This window comes from Trachypithecus francoisi, unplaced genomic scaffold (assembly GCF_009764315.1).
Source record: "Trachypithecus francoisi isolate TF-2019V2 unplaced genomic scaffold, Tfra_2.0 Lachesis_group15, whole genome shotgun sequence".
Classification (NCBI taxonomy): Eukaryota; Metazoa; Chordata; class Mammalia; order Primates; family Cercopithecidae; genus Trachypithecus; species Trachypithecus francoisi.
Genome location: NW_022681460.1, coordinates 61940513 through 61953709, shown reverse-complemented (window position 1 = coordinate 61953709; position 13197 = coordinate 61940513). Strand labels below are relative to the sequence as shown.

The following is a 13197-nucleotide window of genomic DNA, read 5'->3' as shown; positions in this document are numbered from 1 at the left end:
AATGCCTGTTGGGGAGTGGGAAGGCAAGGGGAGAGATAGCATTAGGACAAATACCTAGTGCATGTGGGGCTTAAAACCTAGATGACTGGTTGATGGGTGCAGCAAGCCACCATGGCACATGTATACCTATGTAACAAACCTGCATGTTCTGCACATGTATCCCAGAACTTAGAGTATATATACATAAAAATAACTGCTCATTGCTAAGTTCTGGCACTTCAGTCCTCTAACTCCTGCCTTTCTTTCCAAAATGTGATTTGGGGCTGATCTTTTCTCTGCCCATCACCTTCCCTTGTTCATGAGTTTTGACTCTAATTAGGCACTTTGGGTGACTACTGTATTAGTCTGTTCTCATGATGCTAATAAAGACATACCCAAGTCTGGGTTATTTATAAAGGAAAGAAGTTTAATTGACTCACAGTTCCACATGGCTGGGGAGGCCTCACAATCATGGTTGAAGATGAATGAGCAGCAAAGTTATATCTTACATGGCAGCAGGCAAGAGAGCATGCGCAGGGGAACTCCCCGTTTTCAAACCGTCAGATCTCATGAGACTTATTAATTATCATGAGAACAGCATGGGAAAGACCCACCCTTATGATTCAATTACCTCGCACTAGCTCCCTCTCATGACATGTGGGAATTATGGGAGCTACAATTCAAGATGAGATTTGGGTGGGGACACAGTCAAACCATATCAGCTACCTTAGCTGCAATGCATATTTACTTGGCTTTCACTTCAACTTTTACCAACAGTGGTGGATGAGTAAGGGGTGGTGGTGGGCTGGGGCACAGATCAAACAGATAAGATGTCCAGTCTTAGGCTGTTGCTTTCCCGAGTCCATTGAAATAGACTTTTAATTGATTTTATGCTCTTCAAACTTTTCAAATTGCTTCAAGGCAGTATAGATTGCCTTTCAAAAATATTTTTCAGAATGCAGATGTGATAATGTCCTCTGCTTAAAAATATTTTATGAATTCCTGTAACAACATATTTTCTTTACAAATTCTATTTCATAAAATAATGGAAGGATAGGAATTACCTATCTATGACACATCTACTTTTCTAAATAAAGCCACTTTTCAAGTTAAGCTTCTTGGTTCTAAGTATTTATATTGAATAATCAAATAGATATACAGATTATTATAAACCCACTGCTAGTATTAACTATGCTGAGCATCTCATGATTTCTATCTTGTACAACCTCTATTTATTGGGCAATCAATGTAAATAGAGCAGGACAAGAAAGAGGAAGGTCCTACAGTTTAGGAGGACTCCCTATTTTAACTCACCAAGACTTGGTTTTAAGAAAAATCAAGTAAATTTGCACATTCTAGCGTGTCTCCTCTAGAAGAGGGTTTTTAATAGGGCCACTGAAGTTCATAGTAGTACTCCTGCAACATAGTACTTTCTGAAATATTCCAAATTTTTTTTCTATGTCTATTGTTAATTTTCTCCTTTCAGAGTTTCAGCAGGTCTTGTCACTAAGTGTGAGATCTGCAGAGGGATTGGCTGGCTCTAGCACTTCCCCAGTGTGACTTTTCAGAAAAGTGGCAGCCATTTTTGGTTGTGACAGTCCTTCAATTATGTGACATGGCCTTGCCTAATATTTCAGATTCTCATACACAGACTGCACTGGCTATATTCTGTAATCTTAAGCATCAGTCCCTAAAAAGGACTCTATTGCCTCAGTATATATTGTTTGCACACCACTCTAATAAAGCAAGGTTGGTTTTTGTTCTCAAGCAATGTTTTAATTATATAGTTTGCATTTATAAGAGTAATTATGACTTAAATTGATATGAATGATAATCATTGGTTTAATTTCCAAATTAATCTGTCATCTCTCAACTTCATTGATTAGAACATACTAACTTATGAAAAAGTCCCCATGGTCATGACTTGATCCTCAAACAAACTGCCTTGAAAAGACGCCATGCAGCCTAATGTGAATAGAATGATTTGTCAGAACAGTCTATAATCTGGCTAAGCATGCAGCCAAGTTGGAAAATCTTTTCTGCTTCCTATCTTGTGAAACAAAGGGTCGAAAATCTGTGTGGCCCGGAAGGATTTGGGAATCACAGTAAAATGACCCCAGTGGATGAATGGGATCATTTTACTGAATGAATAAAATGATGAGTAGTATAGAATTGTCCTGTTAAGCTGCTTGTTACCTAGAGTCCCTGCTAAGCTGCTAGAAGTCAGCAAGAGTCCTTAGCCACCAGTGCTAAAAAATACTGATGACCTAAATCATTTTGTGGAGTAAATCTATACATAATTATAGGAGATTATTTAGAAATTATAGTAATTTGATATCATGTTGATTTTCATAAACATTAAAAAATTAATATAAATATCTTGTGCTATATGTTTGTTTTCCTGAAATGTACTTGTTAAAAATTAAGCACTGACTCACAGAAACATCTGGGCAAGAGTGTGGATGACTCAAGACAAACTCATCACTGTTATTGAAGCACAGAGAGCATGGCTTCCTGAAAATGAGTTGTGAACATTATATTCTCATACAGTGGGCAGTGGTCTCAACTATTTCTCCACCCTACTCATGCATCTCAGCCCTCTCCACATGATTTGGATAGATGTTCAGCCTTCACTGGTGGAATATTGGCAATAGAATGAAAGCATGCTGCTTTTATCATAAGCTTTTTGCTTGCATTGTTTAATGACTTTACACAGTAGCAACCACAGAAACGTAATTTCTTTTTACAAATGATACTGATAAAGTTGTGAAATAGGAGAATCGTGAATAACATGGAATACTAATGTTTTTGGTTATTGCTCACCGTGGAAATTCAAGAAAAAAACAGAGAGGCAGTTTGCCATTTTCATTTAAACTAATCCTAATGATTAACCTTGCTTTAGATTGAGTAAAGTACAGAATTGCATAAATATGTCTTTTTAAAATTCTTGCCTTAAATGTGTTTCTAATTGTATGATACTCCTGTGCTTACAGTATTTAGACCACATGTTTAAATCAAAGAGTTTTTAGTAAGGGATTAGAGCACTTCTATTCCGAAGAGTGCTGACTTTCTTCTTTCCTTTCTTTGTAAAGCTTGCCACTGCTTGACACAGGCTGAATCTTTGATGTACATATAAGGTTTGATTTTTACTTTAATGTTTTAGTTTATGATCTATTTTGTAGATTGAGGATGGCATTCTGCGGTTGAAAAAAATGGTGAAGTTATTTCCAGAAAGAAAAACTCCTTCACCCTGGAGCAGCCATTTGGAAATTATTTAATCACACTAAGAGGAACCTTGAACACATTAGGTTATTTTCAAACGATCTTTCCAGAGGTAAGCAGCCAAATTCTTACCAAGAATAAGTTCATCTAGCATTGAGATTGCTTCAGTATCAGAAACACAAAATACTACTGAGCCATGACAGTTTCTCTTAACCAATGATTTTAGAGAAATCTGGGTGGTTTTCCATGTGTCGCCTGGTGCTGGGCAGGTTGGCTGTTGCATGTTCAGCTGTGTCCAGAGAGAAATACAAAACAAATTAATTTAATTTAGCACTGTCTCTGAATTCTAATAACATAGTGTACTATTTGTTCCTTAAAAATGTGAAAAAAAAGTTCCAGAAAGTTAGATCCTTGGACAAGTTTGCTATTAAGAGTATAAAAAAAAAATTAACTTGGTCAGAATTTTAAAAACAGTGATTTGTTTAAAAAGGAAACACAAAGAAAATTGCAGCTGAATTTTGCACATGGTCAAGATTTATTAGCAAATAAAATGTTATGCATATGTAATAATTATGGGAATCCTCCTGCATTTGTTGGGGACTTACTATGTACCCACTGTTGCAGTACTTTTGCTGGTATACTTTCCCTTCCATTTTGTATTGGGAGCTTGGTCTTGTTAGTGGGTCTGTATTCTTCCACTCTTTACGTTTCATTCCCTAGTTGGTTTACCTAAATGCTTTCTAGGATCTAAGGATGTTGAGGGAGCAGCATCTCTGTGGCCTGGGGCACACAGATTACAGGGTTAACACTTGATAACTTATTTACATCTTGGATTTCAGGGTCAACTTTTCAAGTTTTTATGGACTATGACCAGCTGAACCAAAATACTAAGATCATTGGCATATTTAATAACAATAATTTTGTTTAAGAGAAAAGCTACGGATGGACTCTAGGGTTGTAAATTTAGTAGCAATTATTTTTAGTTATCCTAATATATAAAATTTGCAGTTCACTTGTTCATTCAACATTGACTTATTATACCTATGTGCCAGATACTGTGTTGGACCATGGGGACACAAAAATGAGTCCTAATAGACGTCATTTTTGTCATCACAGAGCTTAATGTTGGGAGGCAGGAGAAGATAAGAAACACACACAGAGAGAAAGACATAACGAAATAACAACACACACACTAATACAAAATTGCATCTCTGATAAATACCTGAAGGAGTGATTCACGTGCTTTCAGAGTTCTACTTGTAGGATGTAGCAGACAGAGGGTAGGATGTAGCAGACAGAAGAAAGGATGCTCTGAGGAAATGATTTCTGAGCTAAGATCCAAGGAATTATTCAGAGTTAAGTGTTAAAGATGTAGGATGAATCCAGGGAGAAGAATATTTGCAAAGGTCCCATGGCATGAGAGACAGTGGCAAGAAGAAGGATTGAAAGAAGGCTGGAGTAGATAGCAAAGAAAGAGAGGTTGGAACAACATGATGCTGGATTGTTAGGTGGAATCCAGATTGAGATCTTCATACTTTACATAAAAACATTTTGTTTTGTCTTAAAAATAATGGGTCTTAAAAATGGGAGGGCTTTAATTAGAGGTGGGAGGGTGACACAGTTAGATGTAATTTTTTTCATAATCACATTTGAGAGAGACCAGAGTGGATGCTGGTAGACCTGGAGCAATTTCACATAGTTGTCTGGTTGAAAGATATAGTAGGTTTTACATCTGGTTCCTTAAAAGGTCTACCCTTCTTTAAGCACAAATGTGAAATGAAATAGTTTTATTTTCTCCCCTTACTTCTTTCAAGTAAACCTTGTCAGATCTCATTTTCTCATCCCTTAGTGACATCTGAACAGATCCATACCTATTGCACATGTTTAATCATTTAGTCCAGTTCACGTTGCGCCCATTTAAAACTTCAGTCTCATGTTCACATTCAAATACTCCTCTCTTCTCTCAACTGCATCCAGTTTTGCTAAAAAAACTTCCAAAAATGACAAAGTGCTATGTGTGCTTCCATACCTTCTCCCCATTCCACTAACCATTTCTCCTTTCGTATGTTGAGAACTTGGAGAAGAGATGAAGGGAGAAGGAGTCACATGCTTTTTTCTCTTAGTGGTGATGAGGATGCCATCCTCTCTTGACCATCATTGTTTTTCTGGTGAATTCCAATGGGTTTCAAGTGTCCCCTTTGGGACAGCTCCCCAAATGCCACCGTCTTCCATGGAGCATGTGTGGGTTCTTCCATAACACATAGGGGGGCTCCTTGCTGCCTCATTGCTCCACTGCCCTTGCTCCCATCTCTCTTTTTTTTTTTTTTTGAGACAGAGTCTTGCTCTGTTGCCCAGGCTGGAGTGCAGTGGCCGGATCTCAGCTCACTGCAAGCTCCGCCTCCCGGGTTCACGCCATTCTCCTGCCTCAGCCTCCTGAGTAGCTGGGACTACAGGCACCCACCACCACGCCCGGCTAGTTTTTTTTTTTTGTATTTTTTAGTAGAGACAGGGTTTCACCGTGTTAGCCAGGATGGTCTCGATCTCCTGACCTCATGATTCGCCCGTCTCAGCCTCCCAAAGTGCTGGGATTACAGGCTTGAGCCACCGTGCCTGGCCGCTCCCATCTCTCATGTCCTACTTGTGCCTTCTTACTGCTGGGTCTTCCTTGCCCAGCAGTCATCATCCTGCATAAGTTGCTGGCAAGATGACTCCCATCCAAGGAACTTCCACAGTGTCTGCTGGACCCATGGGACACTTACTCATCCTTGCCCAAGCAAAGGTAGGAAATCAGGCTGTTTCTGGGCTGCCTCTCTAAATTGACATCTCTTTTTCAGTTCTTTCTTTTCTTCACTTAAATAGTCATAAGTGTATTGTGACTACTTAAGTATATGTAAACTATATAAACAAATCTACCAGAAAAAGAGAAGCCAATGAAAATCCATCTTCCAATCTCTATAAGAGATTTTCGTGGAGCCCACTTCACCTGAATTTACGGGAGTAGGGATGCTGTCAGTGGGGCTGATGGTGCATCACAAGGCTGCAGACCACTGCTGTAACCATAACTTTCACTATTCCCCTTGAGTCCCTTCCTTCCTCGTAGTCATCTTCTTATGTAGGCTGGAGGAAGATGGTGGGATGATAGCTGTAGGTTGTAGCTGGTTTGGATTTTTTTTTTTTTTTTTTTTTTTTTTTTTTGAGACGGAGTCTCGCTCTGTCGCCCAGGCTGGAGTGCAGTGGCCGGACCTCAGCTCACTGCAAGCTCCGCCTCCTGGGTTTACACCATTCTCCTGCCTCAGCCTCCCGAGTGGCTGGGACTACAGGCGCCTGCCACCTCGCCCGGCTAGTTTTTTGTATTTTTTTTTTTAGTAGAGACGGGGTTTCACCATGTTAGCCAGGATGGTCTCGATCTCCTGACTTCGTGATCCGCCCGTCTCGGCCTCCCAAAGTGCTGGGATTACAGGCTTGAGCCACCACGCCCGGCCTGGTTTGGATATTTAATAAATCCCAAGGATGTATCTGGTCCCCAAATGGTTTCTGGGGTGTTTAGTATGTGAAGTAACTTTTATTTTATATTCTCAACTCTGGCTTCTGCTTTGATCTAGTGTGGCAAAAAGCAACTTCTTCAGAATCCTAAATGGTTTGGAAGTGTAATGACGTTAAAGGACATGGAAACGCTGGGCTAGGCCAGAAAAATACCTGATAAAACACATGTTACAGTCGGGTGCGGTGACTCACGCCTGTAATCCCAGCTCTTTGGGAGGCCAAGGCTGGTGGATCACCTGAGGTCAGGAGTTCGAGACCAGCCTGACCAAAATGGTGAAACCCCGTCTCTACTAAAAATACGACAATTAGCTGGGCGTGGTGGCACACGCCTGTAGTCCCAGCTACTTGGGAGGCTGAGACAACAGAATTGCTTGATCCTGGGAGATGGAGGTTGCAGTGAGCTGAGGTTGTGCCACTGCACTCCAGCCTGGGCAACAGAGTGAGACTCTGTCTCAAAACAAACAAACAAACAAAAAAACTAAACCAAAACAAAACACATATTACATGGTGATCGATTGAATATCGAGGGTGAGGAAGAAGAAGGAAACAGGGTGACTGTTAAGTGTATGTTTTATACTCTACGTACCTAGTGGATGCTGGTACAATGGAAAACACTGAAAGAGGCCCAAGGTTCCCTGTAATCCCATCCTGCCCCATAGGAAGAGGGAGCAGCAGGATGGCATGATGTGTGTTCAGTGTGGACATTTTGAGAAGACATCGAATAGACAAGACTGGAGCTCAGAGGAATTATTTGGTCTAAAGATCTGTGAGTTCCTTTTTATTGGTGATAACTGAAGCTATGAGTATGGATGGCATTACCAGAGAGAGGTTTTAGTGAGAAGAGTACAGTGTACACATGCACACGAATGTGAATGTGTGTGTGTGTACACTGTGAATATAGACACTGTGTGTGCAGTGTCTGTGTGTGTGTACACTGTGAATATAGACACCTACAGACACACACACAGAAATTAGATTAATTTTAAAGGTTTGTAGACTCACTGTCATTATGAGTAGTCACATATTCTAACTCTCTATTTCTACATGTCTATGAAATGTGATATGGTTTATCCTATAATCCTAAGAAATTAATTGGTGAGCCCACTTATTGCTTCTAGATCCAAAAGGTGTATAACTTCCTTTGATAACAAACACAACTTAATTATTTTTGAATACAGCATTCAGACAGGAATGGAGGAGCAGGGAATAGAGACTAGTCCCTTACAATATATGGCTGGGTTATAAATCTATCTTTTCTGTGATTCTACACTCCATATTTTGTGGGGAGGCATTTGCACCCACCTTAGGGCGGAGGTCCCGGTGGGAACAGCATTGTGCCAGGCTCAGGGTGTGGTTGCATCCAGGCACAATGATCCCTCCAGGAGGGAGGAGCCCCATTGCAGAGAGTGGCAATCAGAGGCTGCAGCTGCAGCAGATAGGATTTTGAACAAGACTGTGGACTCTGCTGGTGAACTTGGAGTGGAAGATTCAGGGATTTTGATAGAAGTGGTTCAGAACTGAGAATGGTTTTGTTTTGTTTTGCCATTATTAGTATACCTTTTCCTCCTAAAATAATGATTTTAAAAATTAGGATGGGTCTCTAAAATCACCTATTAAAACTGCAAGAAGAGATGTAACAATAAATAATAATGGCAACAATGCACACGATTAACATTGTTCACATCTTCCCTCATACTAAGTGAAAGCTTCCCTTTTGGTGCTTGGAGAATTGAGGCTGAACCTACCTCCCAGATGCCTCCCAGATGGCTGTGATTGTCACATGGCTCTGCACTGGTGAAATCTCCTGTGACAGCAGGTTAGAGACTCTGCCGTGCCGCTCCACCTGTGATCTATTCAGAGGCTGGAAGCTGTTCACACACTAAAATGTAAATCCAAAATGCTCCAATCACAGTCAGGTAATGGGAACTGTACTTAGAAAACCTGGCCTGTCCAGAGAATGTGTCCTGATGCATTATTAATAATCCTCTCTTACTTGGGGAAAGAAACATTTATGCTAATTTAATTGGTATTGTGCTATAGTCATTTGAGGCTGTAAGAAAGCAGTACGTTTTACTTAAGAGCACAATTGCTTTTTAATTGGCATGTTTGGGGTGATTTTAGGACTTTTAGGACATGGCTAACTTTGCAATAAAAAATAGCTATTTACTCTAGTGATTTTCACAGTTTTTCATGAAGAGAAGCTTTTGAAAGAGGTCAATTAAGTATTTTACCTAAAATATCCCAACTTATGGAAGAGATTTATTGTTAAGCCTTTGAGCTTTTTTATTTTATTTTATTTATTTATTTATTTATTTTGATCTTTTACATTGTTAATAAATAATTTGATTTGGGCATGTAATAGTCTCATTAAGAGCAGTTTATCCTCTGAAAATTAGTTTTATTATATGGCTTCATTTTCCTGGCTCCTAATTTATTCAGTCATGAGAAGGGCTCTGCTGTTACAAAGATCCTTAAATGTCCAGTGGGGAGATGTGGGGAAGACTGCCACAGTCTCAACGGGGTAGCTTCTCTTGTGTGACAGTTTTCCAGGTAGCTTTGGTTGCTTAGGTGGCCAAAAAAGTGTGAATTGCGAATGATCCTCCATTGTGTTTCAGGTTATGTTTCCTAGAATAGAAATGGGGTCTCCCTGGCTTTATGCATATGCAAAGGCCAGGGGTGAAGAAAGTAGGCTACCTTTGCAGAAATATAAATAGCTTTGTATAGAGGGGTGTAGAGATAGGGAGAGAAAGAGAAAAGATTATTTTATGTAAAGCAACATATTCCACACTGCATTCTGTGAACTATGGCATCCCTCCACAAGTGTGAAGACGTCTCCCAGGAAGTAAAGGTAGACACTCAACAGAGAACAACAGCCCAGCACATCAACACTAATGAAGCAGTTTTTTTTTTTAACCTCCATGTTTATATTTGAGAGCTATGACATAGCATCATTTAAAAATGCTGCTTGCATGAATTTGAAAATCTCTGCGTATGAGACAAGTAGAAGGTTTGAGGATTTTGGTGAATAATCTTTCGGTGATTTTTTAAAAAGAAGAAATGGAATATTTTATTAAAGCATAATCTAAAATATTAATTATTGATATTTGAGACATTCTCTAAGGCAAACGGGTGCTGCATGTCACTCATACTGATTGGTCATGAATGAATTGTGTCCAGAGAGACTGATTCCTTCTCTTCTCAGGAAAGGCCAGGTGGGGCCTGGGGCAGCTCCAGCTGCCAATACTCTGGTTGGTTTCATTCTTATGCTGTATGAATATTGTCCTTTTCTCTGAATGTCATGATGGGAGATGGATGAGAAGCACTGTGCTGAGGTCCTTTTCTTGATTTTGTCACCAGTGTGTTTCCCTGCTGTCTGTGGAATTTTGATCTGCAGATGTCAATGTGTCTTCTACTAAAGAGAGATTATACCCTCTCACACTATAAGAATTCAGTCAGCATTTTTGAAATATAAACACCTTAGCAAACCATTATGAAATATTTGATAATCAGTTATTTCTGTTTGATGAAGCCTTAGGGGAAAATAACATTATCATGTAATTACTGAGCAGACACTCTATGCCAGGCACCCTGATAATCTGTGAGACTAGTCTATTATTTGCCGTTAGAAGACACACAAGTGAGTGTAATGAGCAGGTTAAAATTCTAGCACCACCATTCACCAGCTTTGGCAAGTCACTTAACATCTCTCTCCCTCCGTTTCCTAATCTATGTAACGGGGCTCATCATAGGATGTGCCTCATTAGTTAGTTGATCAAAATGAACAACCCTATTACTTACCTGATAAAAGTAAGTCATCCTTGTGTAATATTGTGAGGATTATTATGTATGTGGGGTTTAGAATAGCACCAGTCATGTGGCAAGTGCTATAAAAATATTAACTATTATATTTACCTTCAGAGATTCCCAAGGTAGGTGACAGGCATGGTTATCAAGGTGTCCCTGCCTGGGAAAGAATTCAAAGATTCAATGGGTATGTCTGAACTGATTCCCTGAATCTAAGATGCCTGTGGTGCAGGCTCCAGAGATGTTGTCTTAAGCAGGCTGGTCCTGTGTGTTATCTCACTTCCCCTGATTTCTGAGCCTTTTATGATCCTATAATGGGGCTACTCTTCAGGTTTTGAGCAATCCAGTAGCCTTCCAATACATTGCTTTCTGTTTAATTTAGTCTGAGTTGGTCTCTGCTGTTTGTAAACAAAAACTGGGACTAGTACATCCCCATTTGGATATTTAAGAAGAAGAAGCTCAGAAGGATTACAAGTCTTACTCAAGTTCTTGAAACTGGTGAAGAATAAAGAAGGAATTCAGCATGCATTATCCCTACTGCAATACCGTGTGCTCCTTTTACTAGAATAAATCCTTGGAAATACTTCCTTTAAAATAATGGTGGAGTTTTGTTAAGTTTTCTGTGAAAAGATCAATCAATATTTTTATTTAGTGAACAATTAAGTAGGGTTCTTTGATATTTGAAAGAAGGTTTTGTTTTGTTTTGAGCAATGTGAGGCAACTACCACTGGAATACTGAGACATTTACTGAAACTTCATTTTGTGGCACTTTTGTTGGTAAATGCTCTGCCCAATATTCTTATGATCTTGATGTCTCTGTCTCTTGTTCTGGAGTACCCTCTGTTGTACAAAGCTCACTGTAAAATAAGTAAATTTTGAGATACATTACAATGTGTGCAATAAAGATTAAGTGATGAAGTGTGAATTACAGAATTTTACCGTATTTAGTTAACTGGTAAAAATGAATTCTAACTTAAATAGTTAACATAGTTACTAGAGAAATTTTAGGATATAGTATGAATGGAAGTGAGCCCTAGAAAGACCCTTCAGAGAATGATGATGCTATGAATTTGAATTAACCAGGTTTCTGGCTGGGTGACATTTCCCTAATCTGAACTATCGTGTATATAACTACTAAGTTATGACATCAATTCATGAGCCTCAGGGGCTGTCACTGCAATCTCTTCAGAATTGTATGGTGTCTTGTAGAAATGACTTGGTCTATAGCAGTCTCATGCTGTGGTGTTTAGGTTTTGATGATTATGGGGTCACCAAAGTAGTTTAGGACAAAAAATGCTGAAACCGAATGATAAATCTGGGGTATAAGTAGAAATTGGAATTGGGTTATTAAACCAGAGATAGATCTTGAAATAAGTCCAGGTTGAATGTCGTTAAAATAAAGGAGGCCACAATCTATGTCAAGAAAGGATGACAAACGTGGAGAATCAGAAACAGGAGGAATTAGGGAGATGAGTAGTGGACAGAGCCAAGAGAAGAGGCAGTGAGCCTTGTGTCTGGACTGTCTAAATGACTGCTGCCCAAGACGGTGATTCTCCACCTTGGGCCACACACAACTGCTCTGTGACGATACATGTGGATTTTGGCTGGGAGTTTCTGGGTAAATGGATCTGACCTTTTCGTATCCCAATGCTTGTACCAATGAAGAAACTAATTCAATAAGTTATGGCTCATGACATCTAAACATTGGAAATCTAGCCACTAGTCAGAGAAAATCATTCTCTTTTCCACTAATCTCCTTTAATATTTTAATATTACTATTTTCTATCAATTTGTTTACAAGATACAGATGAAATAAAACAGAAAGATTTTTCTTTTATTTATTTATTTATTTTTGAGACAGAGTCTCACTCTGTTGTCCAGGCTAGAGTGCAGTGGTAACATCTCGGCTCACTGCAATTTCTACCTCCTGGGTTTGAGCAATTCTCCTGCCTTAGCCTCCCGAGTAGCTTGGACTGCAGGTGCATGCCATCAAGCCTGACTAATTTTTGTGTTTTTAGTAGAAATGGGGTTTCACCATATTGGCCAGGTTGGTCTTGAACTCCTGACCTCAAGTGATCCACTCACCTCGGCCTCCCAAAGTGCTAGGATTACAGGCGTAAGCCACTGCACCCAGCCATAAAGATTTATTAGAATAGAAAATCAATAGTCCCCTGTATAACTTTGACATTTCCAGTTCCATTTTCCAGAGAAAACTAATATGAATAATTCATATATTTTTTGTTCCTGTAACTTACTCTCTTCTATCATTTGATTTGCTGATTTGCCTATTTGCTTAGATTCAAAATAATAGGATTTAGCTTACTGTATGCTTTCCCCTCCTCTTATTACACTTTTTGGTAAGGTTCTTCTTTAGTTACTCTAAGTAATAGACTATATTTCTTATTCCATCAGATTTAAGCAATATCACTTGAGACCCTTGACCACCTTGAAGGATGATGCTACCAGTGACCCTACCGTTGTCTTTGCTTCTGCTTCTCCCACCTCTCCCACCTTATATCAACTCTGCCTTTACTTTTACATTCTCAGGGTTATATTTGTACTAAATTCACAACCACAAGAAATATTTCATCTGTGCTCATCGGCTGATTCCAAAAAAATTAAAACTGTACTATTTAGTGTGTTCCATGT

At 39.3% G+C, this 13197-nt stretch overlaps 1 long non-coding RNA gene across 2 annotated transcripts in view; it reads left to right on the top strand.

The window, feature by feature from the left end:
• LOC117097258 overlaps positions 1 to 13197 on the top strand; it is a 69482-nt gene that overhangs the window by 31271 nt on the left and 25014 nt on the right. For both annotated transcript variants that reach the window (XR_004442883.1, XR_004442884.1), the window contains exon 3: positions 3162 to 3313. This is a non-coding gene — a long non-coding RNA (uncharacterized LOC117097258). The remainder of the gene's footprint in view (positions 1 to 3161; positions 3314 to 13197) is intronic.